Source organism: Schistocerca serialis, chromosome 10 (assembly GCF_023864345.2).
Source record: "Schistocerca serialis cubense isolate TAMUIC-IGC-003099 chromosome 10, iqSchSeri2.2, whole genome shotgun sequence".
Lineage (NCBI taxonomy): Eukaryota > Metazoa > Arthropoda > Insecta > Orthoptera > Acrididae > Schistocerca > Schistocerca serialis.
In genome coordinates, this window is record NC_064647.1 from 65985882 (window position 1) to 66010600 (window position 24719).

Below are 24719 nucleotides of genomic sequence, written 5' to 3' on the forward strand. Positions count from 1 at the left end.
GACTGACACTCTCACTTTCTACGATCTGGACCTCTCCTGCGAGTACAGTTTTAGATTCTGATGCCTCACTTCCGGTTTACTGTATACCTTGCATCTTCTTATTGACGATGAAGCACGGAAATTGCATCCGAATTTAATACAAAAGTCACAATGCCGACTTAAGTACAGGAGGACTGACACTCTCACTTTCTACGATCTGGACCTCTCCTGCGAGTCCAGTTTTAGATTCTGATGCCTCACTTCCGGTTTACTGTATACCTTGCATCTTCTTATTGACGATGAAGCACGGAAATTGCATCCGAATTTAATACAAAAGGCACAATGCCGACTTAAGTACAGGAGGACTGACACTCTCACTCTCTACGATCTGGACCTCTCCTGCGAGTCCAGTTTTAGATTCTGATGCCTCACTTCCGGTTTACTGTATACCTTGCATCTTCTTATTGACGATAAAGCACGGAAATTGCATCCGAATTTAATACAAAAGGCACAATGCCGACTTAAGTACAGGAGGACTGACACTCTCACTTTCTACGATCTGGACCTCTCCTGCGAGTCCAGTTTTAGATTCTGATGCCTCACTTCCGGTTTACTGTATACCTTGCATCTTCTTATTGACGATGGAGCACGGAAATTGCATCCGAATTTAATACAAAAGGGACAATGCCGACTTAAGTACAGGTGGACTGACACTCTAACTTTCTACGATCTGGACCTCTCCTGCGAGTCCAGTTTCAGATTCTGTTGCCTCACTTCCGGTTTACTGTATACCTTGCATCTTCTTATTGACGATGAAGCACGGAAATTGCATCCGAATTTAATACAAAAGGCACAATGCCGACTTAAGTACAGGAGGACTGAGACTCTCACTTTCTACGATCTGGACCTCTCCTGCGAGTCCAGTTTTAGATTCTGATGCCTCACTTCCGGTTTACTGTATACCTTGCATCTTCTTATTGACGATGAAGCACGGAAATTGCATCCGAATTTAACACAAAAGGCACAATGCCGACTTAAGTACAGGAGGACTGACACTCTCACTTTCTACGATCTGGACCTCTCCTGCGAGTCCAGTTTTAGATTCTGATGCCTCACTTCCGGTTTACTGTATACCTTGCATCTTCTTATTGACGATGAAGCACGGAAATTGCATCCGAATTTAATACAAAAGGCACTATGCCGACTTAAGTACAGGAGGACTGACACTCTCACTTTCTACGATCTGGACCTCTCCTGCAAGTCCAGTTTTAGATTCTGATGCCTCACTTCCGGTTTACTGTATACCTTGCATCTTCTTATTGACGATGAAGCACGGAAATTGCATCCGAATTTAATACAAAAGGCACAATGCCGACTTAAGTACAGGAGGACTGACACTCTCACTTTCTACGATCTGGACCTCTCCTGTGAGTCCAGTTTTAGATTATGATGTCTCACTTCCGGTTTACTGTATTCCTTGCATCTTCTTATTGACGATGAAGCACGGAAATTGCATCCGAATTTAATACAAAAGGCACAATGCCGACTTAAGTACAGGAGGACTGACACTCTCACTTTCTACGATCTGGACCTCTCCTGCGAGTCCAGTTTTAGATTCTGATGCCTCACTTCCGGTTTACTGTATACCTTGCATCTTCTTATTGACGATGAAGCACGGAAATTGCATCCGAATTTAATAAAAAAGCCACAATGCCGACTTAAGTACAGGAGGACTGACACTCTCACTTTCTACGATCTGGACCTCTCCTGCGAGTCCAGTTTTAGATTCTGATGCCTCACTTCCGGTTTACTGTATACCTTGCATCTTCTTATTGACGATGAAGCACGGAAATTGCATCCGAATTTAATACAAAAGGCACAATGCCGACTTAAGTACAGGAGGACTGACACTCTCACTTTCTACGATCTGGACCTCTCCTGCGAGTCCATTTTTAGATTCTGATGCCTCACTTCCGGTTTACTGTATACCTTGCATCTTCTTATTGACGATGAAGCACGGAAATTGCATCTGAATTTAATACAAAAGGCACAATGCCGACTTAAGTACAGGAGGACTAACACTCTTACTTTCTACGATCTGGACCTCTCCTGCGAGTCCAGTTTTAGATTCTGATGCCTCACTTCCGGTTTACTGTATACCTTGCATCTTCTTATTGACGATGAAGCACGGAAATTGCATCCGAATTTAATACAAAAGGCACAATGCCGAATTAAGTACAGGAGGACTGTTACTCTCACTTTCTACGATCTGGACCTCTCCTGCGAGTCCAGTTTTAGATTCTGATGCCTCACTTCCGGTTTACTGTATACCTTGCATCTTCTTATTGACGATGAAGCACGAAAATTGCATCCGAATTTAATACAAAAGGCACAATGCCGACTTAAGTACAGGAGGACTGACACTCTCACTTTCTACGATCTGGACCTCTCCTGCGAGTCCAGTTTCAGATTCTGATGCCTCACTTCCGGTTTACTGTATACCTTGCATCTTCTTATTGACGATGAAGCACGGAAATTGCATCCGAATTTAATACAAAAGGCACAATGCCGACTTAAGTACAGGAGGACTGACACTCTCACTTTCTACGATCTGGACCTCTCCTGCGAGTCCAGTTTTAGATTCTGATGCCTCACTTCCGGTTTACTGTACACCTTGCATCTTCTTATTGACGATGAAGCACGGAAATTGCATCCGAATTTAATACAAAAGGCACAATGCCGACTTAAGTACAGGAGGACTGACACTCTCACTTTCTACGATCTGGACCTCTCCTGCGAGTCCAGTTTTAGATTCTGATGCCTCACTTCCGGTTTACTGTATACCTTGCATCTTCTTATTGACGATGAAGCACGGAAATTGCATCCGAATTTAATACAAAAGGCACAATGCCGACTTAAGTACAGGAGGACTGACTCTCTCACTTTCTACGATCTGGACCTCTCCTGCGAGTCCAGTTTTAGATTCTGATGCCTCACTTCCGGTTTACTGTATACCTTGCATCTTCTTATTGACGATGAAGCACGGAAATTGCATCCGAATTTAATACAAAAGGCACAATGCCGACTTAAGTACAGGAGGACTGACACTCTCACTTTCTACGATCTGGACCTCTCCTGCGAGTCCAGTTTTAGATTCTGATGCCTCACTTCCGGTTTACTGTATACCTTGCATCTTCTTATTGACGATGAAGCACGGTAATTGCATCCGAATTTAATACAAAAGGCACAATGCCGACTTAAGTACAGGAGGACTGACACACTCACTTTCTACGATCTGGACCTCTCCTGCGAGTCCAGTTTTAGATTCTGATGCCTCACTTCCGGTTTACTGTATACCTTGCATCTTCTTATTGACGATGAAGCACGGAAATTGCATCCGAATTTAATACAAAAGGCACAATGCCGACTTAAGTACAGGAGGACTGACACTCTCACTTTCTACGATCTGGACCTCTCCTGCGAGTCCAGTTTTAGATTCTGATGCCTCACTTCCGGTTTACTGTATACCTTGCATCTTCTTATTGACGATGAAGCACGGAAATTGCATCCGAATTTAACACAAAAGGCACAATGCCGACTTAAGTACAGGAGGACTGACACTCTCACTTTCTACGATCTGGACCTCTCCTGCGAGTCCAGTTTTAGATTCTGATGCCTCACTTCCGGTTTACTGTATACCTTGCATCTTCTTATTGACGATGAAGCACGGAAATTGCATCCGAATTTAATACAAAAGGCACAATGCCGACTTAAGTACAGGAGGACTGACACTCTTACTTTCTACGATCTGGACCTCTCCTGCAAGTCCAGTTTTAGATTCTGATGCCTCACTTCCGGTTTGCTGTATACCTTGCATCTTCTTATTGACGATGAAGCACGGAAATTGCATCCGAATTTAATACAAAAGGCACAATGCCGACTTAAGTACAGGAGGACTGACACTCTCACGTTCTACGATCTGGACCTCTCCTGCGAGTCCAGTTATAGATTCTGATGCCTCACTTCCGGTTTACTGTATACCTTGCATCTTCTTATTGACGATGAAGCACGGAAATTGCATCCGAATTTAATACAAAAGGCACAATGCCGACTTAGGTACAGGAGGACTGACACTCTCACTTTCTACGATCTGGACCTCTCCTGCGAGTCCAGTTTTAGATTCTGATGCCTCACTTCCGGTTTACTGTATACCTTGCATCTTCTTATTGACGATGAAGCACGGAAATTGCATCCGAATTTAATACAAAAGGCACAATGCCGACTTAAGTACAGGAGGACTGACACTCTCACTTTCTACGATCTGGACCTCTCCTGCGAGTCCAGTTTTAGATTCTGATGCCTCACTTCCGGTTTACTGTATACCTTGCATCTTCTTATTGACGATGAAGCACGGAAATTGCATCCGAATTTAATACAAAAGGCACAATGCCGACTTAAGTACAGGAGGACTGACACTCTCACTTTCTACGATCTGGACCTCTCCTGCGAGTCCATTTTTAGATTCTGATGCCTCACTTCCGGTTTACTGTATACCTTGCATCTTCTTATTGACGATGAAGCACGGAAATTGCATCCGAATTTAATACAAAAGGCACAATGCCGACTTAAGTACAGGAGGACTGACACTCTCACTTTCTACGATCTGGACCTCTCCTGCGAGTCCAGTTTTAGATTCTGATGCCTCACTTCCGGTTTACTGTATACCTTGCATCTTCTTATTGACGATGAAGCACGGAAATTGCATCCGAATTTAATACAAAAGGCACAATGCCGACTTAAGTACAGGAGGACTGACACTCTCACTTTCTACGATCTGGACCTCTCCTGCGATTCCAGTTTTAGATTCTGATGCCTCACTTACGGTTTACTGTATACCTTGCATCTTCTTATTGACGATGAAGCACGAAAATTGCATCCGAATTTAATACAAAAGGCACAATGCCGACTTAAGTACAGGAGGACTGACACTCTCACTTTCTACGATCTGGACCTCTCCTGCGAGTCCAGTTTTAGATTCTGATGCCTCACTTCCGGTTTACTGTATACCTTGCATCTTCTTATTGACGATGAAGCACGGAAATTGCATCCGAATTTAATACAAAAGGCACAATGCCGACTTAAGTACAGGAGGACTGACACTCTCACTTTCTACGATCTGGACCTCTCCTGCGAGTCCAGTTTTAGATTCTGATGCCTCACATCCGGTTTACTGTATACCTTGCATCTTCTTATTGATGATGAAGCACGGAAATTGCATCCGAATTTAATACAAAAGGCACAATGCTGACTTATGTACAGGAGGACTGACACTCTAACTTTCTACGATCTGGACCTCTCTTGCGAGTCCAGTTTTAGATTCTGATGCCTCACTTCCGGTTTACTGTATACCTTGCATCTTCTTATTGACGATGAAGCACGGAAATTGCATCCGAATTTAATACGAAAGGCACAATGCCGACTTAAGTACAGGAGGACTGACACTCTCACTTTCTACGATCTGGACCTCTCCTGCGAGTCCAGTTTTAGATTCTGATGCCTCACTTCCGGTTTACTTTATACCTTGCATCTTCTTATTGACGATGAAGCACGGAAATTGCATCCGAATTTAATACAAAAGGCACAATGCCGACTTAAGTACAGGAGGACTGACAGTCTCACTTTCTACGATCTGGACCTCTCCTGCGAGTCCAGTTTTAGATTCTGATGCCTCACTTCCGGTTTACTGTATACCTTGCATCTTCTTATTGACGATGAAGCACGGAAATTGCATCCGAATTTAATACAAAAGGCACAATGCCGGCTTAAGTACAGGAGGACTGACACTCTCACTTTCTACGATCTGGACCTCTCCTGCGAGTCCAGTTTTAGATTCTGATGCCTCACTTACGGTTTACTGTATACCTTGCATCTTCTTATTGATGATGAAGCACGGAAATTGCATCCGAATTTAATACAAAAGGCACAATGCCGACTTAAGTACAGGAGGACTGACACTCTCACTTTCTACGATCAGGACCTCTCCTGCGAGTCCAGTTTTAGATTCTGATGCCTCACTTCCGGTTTACTGTATACCTTGCATCTTCTTATTGACGATGAAGCACGGAAATTGCATCCGAATTTAATACAAAAGGCACAATGCCGACTTAAGTACAGGAGGACTGACACTCTCACTTTCTACGATCTGGACCTCTCCTGCGAGTCCAGTTTTAGATTCTGATGCCTCACTTCCGGTTTACTGTATACCTTGCATCTTCTTATTGACGATGAAGCACGGAAATTGCATCCGAATTTAATACAAAATGCACAATGCCGATTTAAGTACAGGAGGACTGACACTCTCACTTTCTACGATGTGGACCTCTCCTGCGAGTCCAGTTTTAGATTATGATGCCTCACTTCCGGTTTACTGTATACCTTGCATCTTCTTATTGACGATGAAGAACGGAAATTGCATCCGAATGTAATACAAAAGGCACAATGCCGACTTAAGTACAGGAGGACTGACACTCTCACTTTCTACGATCTGGACCTCTCCTGCGAGTCCAGTTTTAGATTCTGATGCCTCACTTCCGGTTTATTGTTTACCTTGCATCTTCTTATTGACGATGAAGCACGGAAATTGCATCCGAATTTAACACAAAAGGCACAATGCCGACTTAAGTACAGGAGGACTGACACTCTCACTTTCTACGATCTGGACCTCTCCTGCGAGTCCAGTTTTAGATTCTGATGCCTCACTTCCGGTTTACTGTATACCTTGCATCTTCTTATTGACGATGAAGCACGGAAATTGCATCCGAATTTAATACGAAAGGCACAATGCCGACTTAAGTACAGGAGGACTGACACTCTCACTTTCTACGATCTGGACCTCTCCTGCGAGTCCAGTTTTAGATTCTGATGCCTCACTTCCGGTTTACTTTATACCTTGCATCTTCTTATTGACGATGAAGCACGGAAATTGCATCCGAATTTAATACAAAAGGCACAATGCCGACTTAAGTACAGGAGGACTGACACTCTCACTTTCTACGATCTGGACCTCTCCCGCGAGTCCAGTTTTAGATTCTGATGCCTCACTTCCGGTTTACTGTATACCTTGCATCTTCTTATTGACGATGAAGCTCGGAAATTGCATCCGAATTTAATACAAAAGGCACAATGCCGGCTTAAGTACAGGAGGACTGACACTCTCACTTTCTACGATCTGGATCTCTCCTGCGAGTCCAGTTTTAGATTCTGATGCCTCACTTACGGTTTACTGTATACCTTGCATCTTCTTATTGATGATGAAGCACGGAAATTGCATCCGAATTTAATACAAAAGGCACAATGCCGACTTAAGTACAGGAGGACTGACACTCTCACTTTCTACGATCAGGACCTCTCCTGCGAGTCCAGTTTTAGATTCTGATGCCTCACTTCCGGTTTACTGTATACCTTGCATCTTCTTATTGACGATGAAGCACGGAAATTGCATCCGAATTTAATACAAAAGGCACAATGCCGACTTAAGTACAGGAGGACTGACACTCTCACTTTCTACGATCTGGACCTCTCCTGCGAGTCCAGTTTTAGATTCTGATGCCTCACTTCCGGTTTACTGTATACCTTGCATCTTCTTATAGACGATGAAGCACGGAATTTGCATCCGAATTTAATACAAAAGGCACAATGCCGACTTAAGTACAGGAGGACTGACTCTCTCACTTTCTACGATCTGGACCTCTCCTGCGAGTCCAGTTTTAGATTCTGATGCCTCACTTCCGGTTTACTGTATACCTTGCATCTTCTTATTGACGATGAAGCACGGAAATTGCATCCGAATTTAATACAAAGGGCACAATGCCGACTTAAGTACAGGAGGACTGACAGTCTCACTTTCTACGATCTGGACCTCTCCTGCGAGTCCAGTTTTAGATTCTGATGCCTCACTTCCGGTTTACTGTATACCTTGCATCTTCTTATTGACGATGAAGCACGGAAATTGCATCCGAATTTAATACAAAAGGCACAATGCCGGCTTAAGTACAGGAGGACTGACACTCTCACTTTCTACGATCTGGACCTCTCCTGCGAGTCCAGTTTTAGATTCTGATGCCTCACTTACGGTTTACTGTATACCTTGCATCTTCTTATTGATGATGAAGCACGGAAATTGCATCCGAATTTAATACAAAAGGCACAATGCCGACTTAAGTACAGGAGGACTGACACTCTCACTTTCTACGAACAGGACCTCTCCTGCGAGTCCAGTTTTAGATTCTGATGCCTCACTTCCGGTTTACTGTATACCTTGCATCTTCTTATTGACGATGAAGCACGGAAATTGCATCCGAATTTAATACAAAAGGCACAATGCCGACTTAAGTACAGGAGGACTGACACTCTCACTTTCTACGATCTGGACCTCTCCTGCGAGTCCAGTTTTAGATTCTGATGCCTCACTTCCGGTTTACTGTATACCTTGCATCTTCTTATTGACGATGAAGCACGGAAATTGCATCCGAATTTAACACAAAAGGCACAATGCCGGCTTAAGTACAGGAAGACTGACACTCTCACTTTCTACGATCTGGACCTCTCCTGCGAGTCCAGTTTTAGATTCTGATGCCTCACTTACGGTTTACTGTATACCTTGCATCTTCTTATTGATGATGAAGCACGGAAATTGCATCCGAATTTAATACAAAAGGCACAATGCCGACTTAAGTACAGGAGGACTGACACTCTCACTTTCTACGATCAGGACCTCTCCTGCGAGTCCAGTTTTAGATTCTGATGCCTCACTTCAAGTTTACTGTATACCTTGCATCTTCTTATTGACGATGAAGCACGGAAATTGCATCCGAATTTAATACAAAAGGCACAATGCCGACTTAAGTACAGGAGGACTGACACTCTCACTTTCTACGATCTGGACCTCTCCTGCGAGTCCAGTTTTAGATTCTGATGCCTCACTTCCGGTTTACTGTATACCTTGCATCTTCTTATAGACGATGAAGCACGGAATTTGCATCCGAATTTAATACAAAAGGCACAATGCCGACTTAAGTACAGGAGGACTGACTCTCTCACTTTCTACGATCTGGACCTCTCCTGCGAGTCCAGTTTTAGATTCTGATGCCTCACTTCCGGTTTACTGTATACCTTGCATCTTCTTATTGACGATGAAGCACGGAAATTGCATCCGAATTTAATACAAAAGGCACAATGCCGACTTAAGTACAGGAGGACTGACACTCTCACTTTCTACGATCTGGACCTCTCCTGTGAGTCCAGTTTTAGATTCTGATGCCTCACTTCCGGTTTACTGTATACCTTGCATCTTCTTATTGACGATGAAGCACGGAAATTGCATCCGAATTTAATACAAAAGGCACAATGCCGACTTAAGTACAGGAGGACTGACACTCTCACTTTCTACGATCTGGACCTCTCCTGCGAGTCCAGTTTTAGATTCTGATGCCTCACTTCCGGTTTACTGTACACCTTGCATCTTCTTATTGACGATGAAGCACGGAAATTGCATCCGAACTTAATACAAAAGGCACAATGCCGACTTAAGTACAGGAGGACTGACACTCTCACTTTCTACGATCTGGACCTCTCCTGCGAGTCCAGTTTTAGATTCTGATGCCTCACTTCCGGTTTACTGTATACCTTGCATCTTCTTATTGACGATGAAGCACGGAAATTGCATCCGAATTTAATACAAAAGGCACAATGCCGACTTAAGTACAGGAGGACTGACACTCTCACTTTCTACGATCTGGACCTCTCCTGCGAGTCCAGTTTTAGATTCTGATGCCTCACTTCCGGTTTACTGTATACCTTGCATCTTCTTATTGACGATGAAGCACGGAAATTGCATCCGAATTTAATACAAAAGGCACAATGCCGACTTAAGTACAGGAGGACTGACACTCTCACTTTCTACGATCTGGACCTCTCCTGCGAGTCCAGTTTTAGATTCTGATGCCTCACTTCCGGTTTACTGTATACCTTGCATCTTCTCATTGACGATGAAGCACGGAAATTGCATCCGAATTTAATACAAAAGGCACAATGCCGACTTAAGTACAGGAGGAATGACACTCTTACTTTCTACGATCTGGACCTCTCCTGCGAGTCCAGTTTTAGATTCTGATGCCTCACTTCCGGTTTACTGTATACCTTGCATCTTCTTATTGACGATGAAGCACGGAAATTGCATCCGAATTTAATACAAAAGGCACAATGCCGACTTAAGTACAGGAGGACTGACACTCTCACTTTCTACGATCTGGACCTCTCCTGCGAGTCCAGTTTTAGATTCTGATGCCTCACTTCCGGTTTACTGTATACCTTGCATCTTCTTATAGACGATGAAGCACGGAAATTGCATCCGAATTTAATACAAAAGGCACAATGGCGACTTAAGTACAGGAGGACTGACACTCTCACTTTCTACGATCTGGACCTCTCCTGCGAGTCCAGTTTTAGATTCTGATGCCTCACTTCCGGTTTACTGTATACCTTGCATCTTCTTATTGACGATGAAGCACGGAAATTGCATCCGAATTTAATACAAAAGGCACAATGCCGACTTAAGTACAGGAGGACTGACACTCTCACTTTCTACGATCTGGACCTCTCCTGCGAGTCCAGTTATAGATTCTGATGCCTCACTTCCGGTTTACTGTATACCTTGCACCTTCTTATTGACGATGAAGCACGGGAATTGCATCCGAATTTAATACAAAAGGCACAATGCCGACTTAAGTACAGGAGGACTGACACTCTCACTTTCTACGATCTGGACCTCTCCTGCGAGTCCAGTTTAAGATTCTGATGCCTCACTTCCTGTTTACAGTATACCTTGCATCTTCTCATTGACGATGAAGCACGGAAATTGCATCCGAATTTAATACAAAAGGCACGATGCCGACTTAAGTACAGGAGGACTGACACTCTCACTTTCTACGATCTGGACCTCTCCTGCGAGTCCAGTTTTAGATTCTGATGCCTCACTTCCGGTTTACTGTATACATTGCATCTTCTTATTGACGATGAAGCACGGAAATTGCATCCGAATGTAATACAAAAGGCACAATGGCGACTTAAGTACAGGAGGACTGACACTCTCACTTTCTACGATCTGGACCTCTCCTGCGAGTCCAGTTTTAGATTCTGATGCCTCACTTCCGGTTTACTGTATACCTTGCATCTTCTTATTGACGATGAAGCACGGAAATTGCATCCGAATTTAATACAAAAGGCACAATGCCGACTTAAGTACAGGAGGACTGACACTCTCACTTTCTACGATCTGGACCTCTCCTGCGAGTCCAGTTTTAGATTCTGATGCCTCATTTCCGGTTTACTGTATACCTTGCATCTTCTTATTGACGATGAAGCACGGAAATTGCATCCGAATTTAATACAAAAGGCACAATGCCGACTTAAGTACAGGAGGACTGACACTCTCACTTTCTACGATCTGGACCTCTCCTGCGGGTCCAGTTTTAGATTCTGATGCCTCACTTCCGGTTTACTGTATACCTTGCATCTTCTTATTGACGATGAAGCACGGAAATTGCATCCGAATTTAATACAAAAGGCACAATGCCGACTTAAGTACAGGAGGACTGACACTCTCACTTTCTACGATCTGGACCTCGGTTGCGAGTCCAGTTTTAGATTCTGATGCCTCACTTCCGGTTTACTGTATACCTTGCATCTTCTCTTTGACGATGAAGCACGGAAATTGCATCCGAATTTAATACAAAAGGCACAATGCCGACTTAAGTACAGGAGGACTGACACTCTCACTTTCTCCGATCTGGACCTCTCCTGCGAGTCCAGTTTTAGATTCTGATGCCTCACTTCCGGTTTACTGTATACCTTGCATCTTCTTATTGACGATGAAGCACGGAAATTGCATCCGAATTTAATACAAAAGGCACAATGCCGACTTAAGTACAGGAGGACTGACACTCTCACTTTCTACGATCTGGACCTCTCCTGCGAGTCCAGTTTTAGATTCTGATGCCTCACTTCCGGTTTACTGTATACCTTGCATCTTCTTATTGACGATGAAGCACGGAAATTGCATCCGAATTTAATACAAAAGGCACAATGCCGACTTAAGTACAGGAGGACTGACACTCTCACTTTTTACGATCTGGAGCTCTCCTGCGAGTCCAGTTTTAGATTCTGATGCCTCACTTCCGGTTTACTGTATACCTTGCATCTTCTTATTGACGATGAAGCACGGAAATTGCATCCGAATTTAATACAAAAGGCACAATGCCGACTTAAGTACAGGAGGACTGACACTCTCACTTTCTACGATCTGGACCTCTCCTGCGAGTCCAGTTTTAGATTCTGATGCCTCACTTCCGGCTTACTGTATACCTTGCATCTTCTTATTGACGATGAAGCACGGAAATTGCATCCGAATTTAATACAAAAGGCACAATGCCGACTTAAGTACAGGAGGACTGACACTCTCACTTTCTACGATCTGGACCTCTCCTGCGAGTCCAGTTTTAGATACTGATGCCTCACTTCCGGTTTACTGTATACCTTGCATCTTCTTATTGACGATGAAGCACGGAAATTGCATCCGAATTTAATACAAAAGGCACAATGCTGACTTAAGTACAGGAGGACTGACACTCTCACTTTCTACGATCTGGACCTCTCCTGCGAGTCCAGTTTTAGATTCTGATGCCTCACTTCCGGTTTACTGTATACCTTGTATCTTCTTATTGACGATGAAGCACGGAAATTGCATCCGAATTTAATACAAAGGGCACAATGCCGACTTAAGTACAGGAGGACTGACACTCTCACTTTCTACGATCTGGACCTCTCCTGCGAGTCCAGTTTTAGATTCTGATGCCTCACTTCCGGTTTACTGTACACCTTGCATCTTCTTATTGACGATGAAGCACGGAAATTGCATCCGAATTTAATACAAAAGGCACAATGCCGACTTAAGTACAGGAGGACTGACACTCTCACTTTCTACGATCTGGACCTCTCCTGCGAGTCCAGTTTTAGATTCTGATGCCTCACTTCCGGTTTACTGTATACCTTGCATCTTCTTATTGACGATGAAGCACGGAAATTGCATCCGAATTTAATACAAAAGGCACAATGCAGACTTAAGTACAGGAGGACTGACACTCTCACTTTCTACGATCTGGACCTCTCCTGCGAGTCCAGTTTTAGATTCTGATGCCTCACTTCCGGTTTACTGTATACCTTGCATCTTCTTATTGACGATGAAGCACGGAAATTGCATCCGAATTTAATACAAAAGGCACAATGCCGACTTAAGTACAGGAGGACTGACACTCTCACTTTCTACGATCTGGACCTCTCCTGCGAGTCCAGTTTTAGATTTTGATGCCTCACTTCCGGTTTACTGTATACCTTGCATCTTCTTATTGACGATGAAGCACGGAAATTGCATCCGAATTTAATACAAAAGGCACAATGCCGACTTAAGTACAGGAGGACTGACACTCTCACTTTCTACGATCTGGACCTCTCCTGCGAGTCCAGTTTTAGATTCTGATGCCTCACTTCCGGTTTACTGTATACGTTGCATCTTCTTATTGACGATGAAGCACGGAAATTGCATCCGAATTTAATACAAAAGGCACAATGGCGACTTAAGTACAGGAGGACTGACACTCTCACTTTCTACGATCTGGACCTCTCCTGCGAGTCCAGTTTTAGATTCTGATGCCTCACTTCCGGTTTACTGTATACCTTGCATCTTCTTATTGACGATGAAGCACGGAAATTGCATCCGAATTTAATACAAAAGGCACAATGCCGACTTAAGTACAGGAGGACTGACACTCTCACTTTCTACGATCTGGACCTCTCCTGCGAGTCCAGTTTTAGATTCTGATGCCTCACTTCCGGTTTACTGTATACCTTGCATCTTCTTATTGACGATGAAGCACGGAAATTGCATCCGAATTTAATACAAAAGGCACAATGCCGACTTAAGTACAGGAGGACTGACACTCTCACTTTCTACGATCTGGACCTCTACTGCGAGTCCAGTTTTAGATTCTGATGCCTCACTTCCGGTTTACTGTATACCTTTCAACTTCTTATTGACGATGAAGCACGGAAATTGCATCCGAATTTAATACAAAAGGCACAATGCCGACTTAAGTACAGGAGGACTGACACTCTCACTTTCTACGATCTGGAACTCTCCTGCGAGTCCAGTTTTAGATTCTGATGCCTCACTTCCGGTTTACTGTATACCTTGCATCTTCTTATTGACGATGAAGCACGGAAATTGCATCCGAATTTAATACAAAAGGCACAATGCCGACTTAAGTACAGGAGGACTGACACTCTCACTTTCTACGATCTGGACCTCTCCTGCGGGTCCAGTTTTAGATTCTGATGCCTCACTTCCGGTTTACTGTATACCTTGCATCTTCTTATTGACGATGAAGCACGGAAATTGCATCCGAATTTAATACAAAAGGCACAATGCCGACTTAAGTACAGGAGGACTGACACTCTCACTTTCTACGATCTGGACCTCGGTTGCGAGTCCAGTTTTAGATTCTGATGCCTCACTTCCGGTTTACTGTATACCTTGCATCTTCTCTTTGACGATGAAGCACGGAAATTGCATCCGAATTTAATACAAAAGGCACAATGCCGACTTAAGTACAGGAGGACTGACACTCTCACTTTCTCCGATCTGGACCTCTCCTGCGAGTCCAGTTTTAGATTCTGATGCCTCACTTCCGGTTTACTGTATACCTTGCATCTTCTTATTGACGATGAAGCACGGAAATTGCATCCGAATTTAATACAAAAGGCACAATGCCGACTTAAGTACAGGAGGACTGACACTCTCACTTTCTACGATCTGGACCTCTCCTGCGAGTCCAGTTTTAGATTCTGATGCCTCACTTCCGGTTTACTGTATACCTTGCATCTTCTTATTGACGATGAAGCACGGAAATTGCATCCGAATTTAATACAAAAGGCACAATGCCGACTTAAGTACAGGAGGACTGACACTCTCACTTTTTACGATCTGGAGCTCTCCTGCGAGTCCAGTTTTAGATTCTGATGCCTCACTTCCGGTTTACTGTATACCTTGCATCTTCTTATTGACGATGAAGCACGGAAATTGCATCCGAATTTAATACAAAAGGCACAATGCCGACTTAAGTACAGGAGGACTGACACTCTCACTTTCTACGATCTGGACCTCTCCTGCGAGTCCAGTTTTAGATTCTGATGCCTCACTTCCGGCTTACTGTATACCTTGCATCTTCTTATTGACGATGAAGCACGGAAATTGCATCCGAATTTAATACAAAAGGCACAATGCCGACTTAAGTACAGGAGGACTGACACTCTCACTTTCTACGATCTGGACCTCTCCTGCGAGTCCAGTTTTAGATTCTGATGCCTCACTTCCGGTTTACTGTATACCTTGCATCTTCTTATTGACGATGAAGCACGGAAATTGCATCCGAATTTAATACAAAAGGCACAATGCTGACTTAAGTACAGGAGGACTGACACTCTCACTTTCTACGATCTGGACCTCTCCTGCGAGTCCAGTTTTAGATTCTGATGCCTCACTTCCGGTTTACTGTATACCTTGCATCTTCTTATTGACGATGAAGCACGGAAATTGCATCCGAATTTAATACAAAAGGCACAATGCCGACTTAAGTACAGGAGGACTGACACTCTCACTTTCTACGATCTGGACCTCTCCTGCGAGTCCAGTTTTAGATTCTGATGCCTCACTTCCGGTTTACTGTATACCTTGCATCTTCTTATTGACGATGAAGCACGGAAATAGCATCCGAATTTAATACAAAAGGCACAATGGCGACTTAAGTACAGGAGGACTGACACTCTCACTTTCTACGATCTGGACCTCTCCTGCGAGTCCAGTTTTAGATTCTGATGCCTCACTTCCGGTTTACTGTATACCTTGCATCTTCTTATTGACGATGAAGCACGGAAATTGCATCCGAATTTAATACAAAAGGCACAATGCCGACTTAAGTACAGGAGGACTGACACTCTCACTTTCTACGATCTGGACCTCTCCTGCGAGTCCAGTTTTAGATTCTGATGCCTCACTTCCGGTTTACTGTATACCTTGCATCTTCTTATTGACGATGAAGCACGGAAATTGCATCCGAATTTAATACAAAAGGCACAATGCCGACTTAAGTACAGGAGGACTGACACTCTCACTTTCTACGATCTGGACCTCTCCTGCGAGTCCAGTTTTAGATTCTGATGCCTCACTTCCGGTTTACTGTATACCTTTCAACTTCTTATTGACGATGAAGCACGGAAATTGCATCCGAATTTAATACAAAAGGCACAATGCCGACTTAAGTACAGGAGGACTGACACTCTCACTTTCTACGATCTGGAACTCTCCTGCGAGTCCAGTTTTAGATTCTGATGCCTCACTTCCGGTTTACTGTATACCTTGCATCTTCTTATTGACGATGAAGCACGGAAATTGCATCCGAATTTAATACAAAAGGCACAATGCCGACTTAAGTACAGGAGGACTGAGACTCTCACTTTCTACGATCTGGACCTCTCCTGCGAGTCCAGTTTTAGATTCTGATGCCTCACTTCCGGTTTACTGTATACCTTGCATTTCTTATTGACGATGAAGCACGGAAATTGCATCCGAATTTAATACAAAAGGCACAATGCCGACTTAAGTACAGGAGGACTGACACTCTCACTTTCTACGATCTGGACCTCTCCTGCGAGTCCAGTTTTAGATTCTGATGCCTCACTTCCGGTTTACTGTATACCTTGCATCTTCTTATTGACGATGAAGCACGGAAATTGCATCCGAATTTAATACAAAAGGCACAATGCCGACTTAAGTACAGGAGGACTGACACTCTCACTTTCTACGATCTGGACCTCTCCTGCGAGTCCAGATTTAGATTCTGATGCCTCACTTCCGGTTTACTGTATACCTTGCATCTTCTTATTGACGATGAAGCACGGAAATTGCATCCGAATTTAATACAAAAGGCACAATGCCGACTTAAGTACAGGAGGACTGACACTCTCACTTTCTCTTATCTGGACCTCTCCTGCGAGTCCAGTTTTAGATTCTGATGCCTCACTTCCGGTTTACTGTATACCTTGCATCTTCTTATTGACGATGAAGCACGGAAATTGCATCCGAATTTAATACAAAAGGCACAATGCCGACTTAAGTACAGGAGGACTGACACTCTCACTTTTTACGATCTGGAGCTCTCCTGCGAGTCCAGTTTTAGATTCTGATGCCTCACTTCCGGTTTACTGTATACCTTGCATCTTCTTATTGACGATGAAGCACGGAAATTGCATCCGAATTTAATACAAAAGGCACAATGCCGACTTAAGTACAGGAGGACTGACACTCTCACTTTCTACGATCTGGACCTCTCCTGCGAGTCCAGTTTTAGATTCTGATGCCTCACTTCCGGTTTACTGTATACCTTGTATCTTCTTATTGATGATGAAGCACGGAAATTGCATCCGAATTTAATACAAAAGGCACAATGCCGACTTAAGTACAGGAGGACTGACACTCTCACTTTCTACGATCTGGACCTCTCCTGCGAGTCCAGTTTTAGATTCTGATGCCTCACTTCCGGTTTACTGTACACCTTGCATCTTCTTATTGACGATGAAGCACGGAAATTGCATCCGAATTTAATACAAAAGGCACAATGCCGACTTAAGTACAGGAGGACTGACACTCTCACTTTCTACGATCTGGACCTCTCCTGCGAGTCCAGTTTTAGATTCTGATGCCTCACTTCCGGTTTACTGTATACCTTGCATCTTCTTATTGACGATGAAGCACGGAAATTGCATCCGAATTTAATACAAAAGGCACAATGCCGACTTAAGTACAGGAGGACTGACACTCTCAGTTTCTACGATCTGGACCTCTCCTGCGAGTCCAGTTTAGATTCTGATGCCTCACTTCCGGTTTACTGTATACCTTGCATCTTCTTATTGACGATGAAGCACGGAAATTGCATCCGAATTTAATACAAAAGGCACAATGCCGACTTAAGTACAGGAGGACTGACACTCTCACTTTCTACGATCTGGACCTCTCCTGCGAGTCCAGTTTTAGATTCTGATGCCTCACTTCCGGTTTACTGTATACCTTGCATCTTCTTATTGACGATGAAGCACGGAAATTGCATCCGAATTTAATACAAAAGGCACAATGCCGACTTAAGTACAGGAGGACTGACACTCTCACTTTCTACGATCTGGACCTCTCCTGCGAGTCCAGTTTTAGATTCTGATGCCTCACTTCCGGTTTACTGTATACCTTGCATCTTCTTATTGACGATGAAGCACGGAAATTGCATCCGAATTTAATACAAAAGGCACAATGCCGACTTAAGTACAGGAGGACTGACACTCTCACTTTCTACGATCTGGACCTCTCCTGCGAGTCCAGTTTTAGATTCTGATGCCTCACTTCCGGTTTACTGTATACCTTGCATCATCTTATTGACGATGAAGCACGGAAATTGCATCCGAATTTAATACAAAAGGCACAATGCCGACTTAAGTACAGGAGGACTGACACTCTCACTTTCTACGGTCTGGACCACTCCTGCGAGTCCAGTTTTAGATTCTGATGCCTCACTTCCGGTTTACTGTATACCTTGCATCTTCTTATTGACGATGAAGCACGGAAATTGCATCCGAATTTAATACAAAAGGCACAATGCCGACTTAAGTACAGGAGGAATGACACTCTCACTTTCTACGATCTGGACCTCTCCTGCGAGTCCAGTTTTAGATTCTGATGCCTCACTTCCGGTTTACTGTATACCTTGCATCTTCTTATTGACGATGAAGCACGGAAATTGCATCCGAATTTAATACAAAAGGCACAATGCCGACTTAAGTACAGGAGGACTGACACTCTCACTTTCTACGATCTGGACCTCTCCTGCGAGTCCAGTTTTAGATTCTGATACCTCACTTCCGGTTTACTGTATACCTTGCATCTTCTTATTGACGATGAAGCACGGAAATTGCATCCGAATTTAATACAAAAGGCACAATGCCGACTTAAGTACAGGAGGACTGACACTCTCACTTTCTACGATCTGGACCTCTCCTGCGAGTCCAGTTTTAGATTCTGATGCCTCACTTCCGGTTTACTGTATACCTGGCATCTTCTTATTGACGATGAAGCACGGAAATTGCATCCGAATTTAATACAAAAGGCACAATGCCGACTTAAGTACAGGAGGACTGACACTCTCACTTTCTACGATCTGGACCTCTCCTGCGAGTCCAGATTTAGATTCTGATGCCTCACTTCCGGTTTATTGTATACCTTGCATCTTCTTATTGACGATGAAGCACGGAAATTGCATCCGAATTTAATACAAAAGGCACAATGCCGACTTAAGTACAGGAGGACTGACACTCTCACTTTCTACGATCTGGACCTCTCCTGCGAGTCCAGTTTTAGATTCTGATGCCTCACTTCCGGTTTACTGTATACCTTGCATCTTCTTATTGACGATGAAGCACGGAAATTGCATCCGAATTTAATACAAAAGGCACAATGCCGACTTAGGTACAGGAGGACTGACACTCTCACTTTCTACGATCTGGACCTCTCCTGCGAGTCCAGTTTTAGATTCTGATGCCTCACTTCCGGTTTACTGTATACCTTGCATCCTCTTATTGACGATGAAGCACTGAAATTGCATCCGAATTTAATACAAAAGGCACAATGCCGACTTAAGTACAGGAGGACTGACACTCTCACTTTCTACGATCTGGACCTCTCCTGCGAGTCCAGTTTTAGATTCTGATGCCTCACTTCCGGTTTACTGTATACCTTGCATCTTCTTATTGACGATGAAGCACGGAAATTGCATCCGAATTTAATACAAAAGGCACAATGCCGACTTAAGTACAGGAGGACTGACACTCTCACTTTCTACGATCTGGACCTCTCCTGCGAGTCCAGTTTTAGATTCTGATGCCTCACTTCCGGTTTACTGTATACCTTGCATCTTCTTATTGACGATGAAGCACGGAAATTGCATCCGAATTTAATACAAAAGGCACAATGCCGACTTAAGTACAGGAGGACTGACACTCTCACTTTCTACGATCTGGACCTCTCCTGCGAGTCCAGTTTTAGATTCTGATGCCTCACTTAAGGTTTACTGTATACCTTTCAACTTCTTATTGACGATGAAGCACGGAAATTGCATCCGAATTTAATACAAAAGGCACAATGATGACTTAAGTACAGGAGGACTGACACTCTCACTTTCTACGATCTGGACCTCTCCTGCGAGTCCAGTTTTAGATTCTGATGCCTCACTTCCGGTTTACTGTATACTTTGCATCTTCTTACTGACGATGAAGCACGGAAATTGCATCCGAATTTAATACAAAAGGCACAATGCCGACTTAAGTACAGGAGGACTGACACTCTCACTTTCTACGATTTGGACCTCTCCTGCGAGTCCAGTTTTAGATTCTGATGCCTCACTTCCGGTTTACTGTATACCTTGCATCTTCTTATTGACGATGAAGCACGGAAATTGCATCCGAATTTAATACAAAAGGCACAATGCCGACTTAAGTACAGGAGGACTGACACTCTCACTTTCTACGATCTGGACCTCTCCTGCGAGTCCAGTTTTAGATTCTGATGCCTCACTTCCGGTTTACTGTATACCTTGCATCTTCTTATTGACGATGAAGCACGGAAATTGCATCCGAATGTAATACAAAAGGCACAATGCCGACTTAAGTACAGGAGGAATGACACTCTCACTTTGTACGATCTGGACCTCTCCTGCGAGTCCAGTTTTAGATTCTGATGCCTCACTTCCGGTTTACTGTATACCTTGCATCTTCTTATTGACGATGAAGCACGGAAATTGCATCCAAATTTAATACAAAATGCACAATGCCGTCTTAAGTACAGGAGGACTGACACTCTCACTTTCTACGATCTGGACCTCTCCTGCGAGTCCAGTTTTAGATTCTGATGCCTCACTTCCGGTTTACTGTATACCTTGCATCTTCTTATTGACGATGAAGCACGGAAATTGCATCCGAATTTAATACAAAAGGCACAATGCCGACTTAAGTACAGGAGGACTGACACTCTCACTTTCTACGATCTGGACCTCTCCTGCGAGTCCAGTTTTAGATTCTGATGCCTCACTTCCGGTTTACTGTATACCTTGCACCTTCTTATTGACGATGAAGCACGGAAATTGCATCCGAATTTAATACAAAAGGCACAATGCCGACTTAAGTACAGGAGGACTGACACTCTCACTTTCTACGATCTGGACCTCTCCTGCGAGTCCAGTTTTAGATTCTGATGCCTCACTTCCGGTTTACTGTATACCTTGCATCTTCTTATTGACGATGAAGCACGGAAATTGCATCCGAATTTAATACAAAAGGCACAATGCCGACTTAAGTACAGGAGGACTGACACTCTCACTTTCTACGATCTGGACCTCTCCTGCGAGTCCAGTTTTAGATTCTGATGCCTCACTTCCGGTTTACTGTATACCTTGCATCTTCTTATTGACGATGAAGCACGGAAATTGCATCCGAATTTAATACAAAAGGCACAATGCCGACTTAAGTACAGGAGGAATGACACTCTCACTTTCTACGATCTGGACCTCTCCTGCGAGTCCAATTTTAGATTCTGATGCCTCACTTCCGGTTTACTGTATACCTTGCATCTTCTTATTGACGATGAAGCACGGAAATTGCATCCAAATTTAATACAAAAGGCACAATGCCGACTTAAGTACAGGAGGACTGACACTCTCACTTTCTACGATCTGGACCTCTCCTGCGAGTCCAGTTTTAGATTCTGATGCCTCACTTCCGGTTTACTGTATACCTTGCATCTTCTTATTGACGATGAAGCACGGAAATTGCATCCGAATTTAATACAAAAGGCACAATGCCGACTTAAGTACAGGAGGACTGACACTCTCACTTTCTACGATCTGGACCTCTCCTGCGAGTCCAGTTTTAGATTCTGATGCCTCACTTCCGGTTTACTGTATACCTTGCATCTTCTTATTGACGATGAAGCACGGAAATTGCATCCGAATTTAATACAAAAGGCACAATGCCGACTTAAGTACAGGAGGACTGACACTCTCACTTTCTACGATCTGGACCTCTCCTGCGAGTCCAGATTTAGATTCTGATGCCTCACTTCCGGTTTACTGTATACCTTGCATCTTCTTATTGACGATGAAGCACGGAAATTGCATCCGAATTTAATACAAAAGGCACAATGCCGACTTAAGTACAGGAGGACTGACACTCTCACTTTCTACGATCTGGACCTCTCCTGCGAGTCCAGTTTTAGATTCTGATGCCTCACTTCCGGTTTACTGTATACCTTGCATCTTCTTATTGACGATGAAGCACGGAAATTGCATCCGAATTTAATACAAAAGGCACAATGCCGACTTAAGTACAGGAGGACTGACACTCTCACTTTCTACGATCTGGACCTCTCCTGCGAGTCCAGTTTTAGATTCTGATGCCTCACTTCCGGTTTACTGTATACCTTGCATCTTCTTATTGACGATGAAGCACGGAAATTGCATCCGAATTTAATACAATAGGCACAATGCCGACTTAAGTACAGGAGGACTGACACTCTCACTTTCTACGATCTGGACCTCTCCTGCGAGTCCAGTTTTACATTCTGATGCCTCACTTCCGGTTTACTGTATACCTTGCATCTTCTTATTGACGATGAAGCACGGAAATTGCATCCGAATTTAATACAAAAGGCACAATGCCGACTTAAGTACAGGAGGACTGACACTCTCACTTTCTACGATCTGGACCTCTCCTGCGAGTCCAGTTTTAGATTCTGTTGCCTCACTTCCGGTTTACTGTATACCTTGCATCTTCTTATTGACGATGAAGCACGGAAATTGCATCCGAATTTAATACAAAAGGCACAATGCCGACTTAAGTACAGGAGGACTGACACTCTCACTTTCTACGATCAGGACCTCTCCTGCGAGTCCAGTTTTAGATTCTGATGCCTCACTTCCGGTTTACTGTATACCTTGCATCTTCTTATTGACGATGAAGCACGGAAATTGCATCCGAATTTAATACAAAAGGCACAATGCCGACTTAAGTACAGGAGGACTGACACTCTCACTTTCTACGATCTGGACCTCTCCTGCGAGTCCAGTTTTAGATTCTGATGCCTCACTTCCGGTTTACTGTATACCTTGCATCTTCTTATTGACGATGAAGCACGGAAATTGCATCCGAATTTAATACAAAAGGCACAATGCCGACTTAAGTACAGGAGGACTGACACTCTCACTTTCTACGATCTGGACCTCTCCTGCGAGTCCAGTTTTAGATTCTGATGCCTCACTTCCGGTTTACTGTATACCTTGCATCTTCTTATTGACGATGAAGCACGGAAATTGCATCCGAATTTAATACAAAAGGCACAATGCCGACTTAAGTACAGGAGGACTGACACTCTCACTTTCTACGATCTGGACCTCTCCTGCGAGTCCAGTTTTAGATTCTGATGCCTCACTTCCGGTTTACTGTATACCTTGCATCTTCTTATTGACGATGAAGCACGGAAATTGCATCCGAATTTAATACAAAAGGCACAATGCCGACTTAAGTACAGGAGGACTGACACTCTCACTTTCTACGATCTGGACCTCTCCTGCGAGTCCAGTTTTAGATTCTGATGCCTCACTTCCGGTTTACTGTATACCTTGCATCTTCTTATTGACGATGAAGCACGGAAATTGCATCCGAATTTAATACAAAAGGCACAATGCCGACTTAAGTACAGGAGGAATGACACTCTCACTTTCTACGATCTGGACCTCTCCTGCGAGTCCAGTTTTAGATTCTGATGCCTCACTTCCGGTTTACTGTATACCTTGCATCTTCTTATTGACGATGAAGCACGGAAATTGCATCCGAATTTAATACAAAAGGCACAATGCCGACTTAAGTACAGGAGGACTGACATTCTCACTTTCTACGATCTGGACCTCTCCTGCGAGTCCAGTTTTAGATTCTGATGCCTCACTTCCGGTTTACTGTATACCTTGCATCTTCTTATTGACGATGAAGCACGGAAATTGCATCCGAATTTAATACAAAAGGCACAATGCCGACTTAAGTACAGGAGGACTGACACTCTCACTTTCTACGATCTGGACCTCTCCTGCGAGTCCAGTTTTAGATTCTGATGCCTCACTTCCGGTTTACTGTATACCTTGCATCTTCTTATTGACGATGAAGCACGGAAATTGCATCCGAATTTAATACAAAAGGCACAATGCCGACTTAAGTACAGGAGGACTGACACACTCACTTTCTACGATCTGGACCTCTCCTGCGAGTCCAGATTTAGATTCTGATGCCTCACTTCCGGTTTATTGTATACCTTGCATCTTCTTATTGACGATGAAGCACGGAAATTGCATCCGAATTTAATACAAAAGGCACAATGCCGACTTAAGTACAGGAGGACTGACACTCTCACTTTCTACGATCTGGACCTCTCCTGCGAGTCCAGTTTTACATTCTGATGCCTCACTTCCGGTTTACTGTATACCTTGCATCTT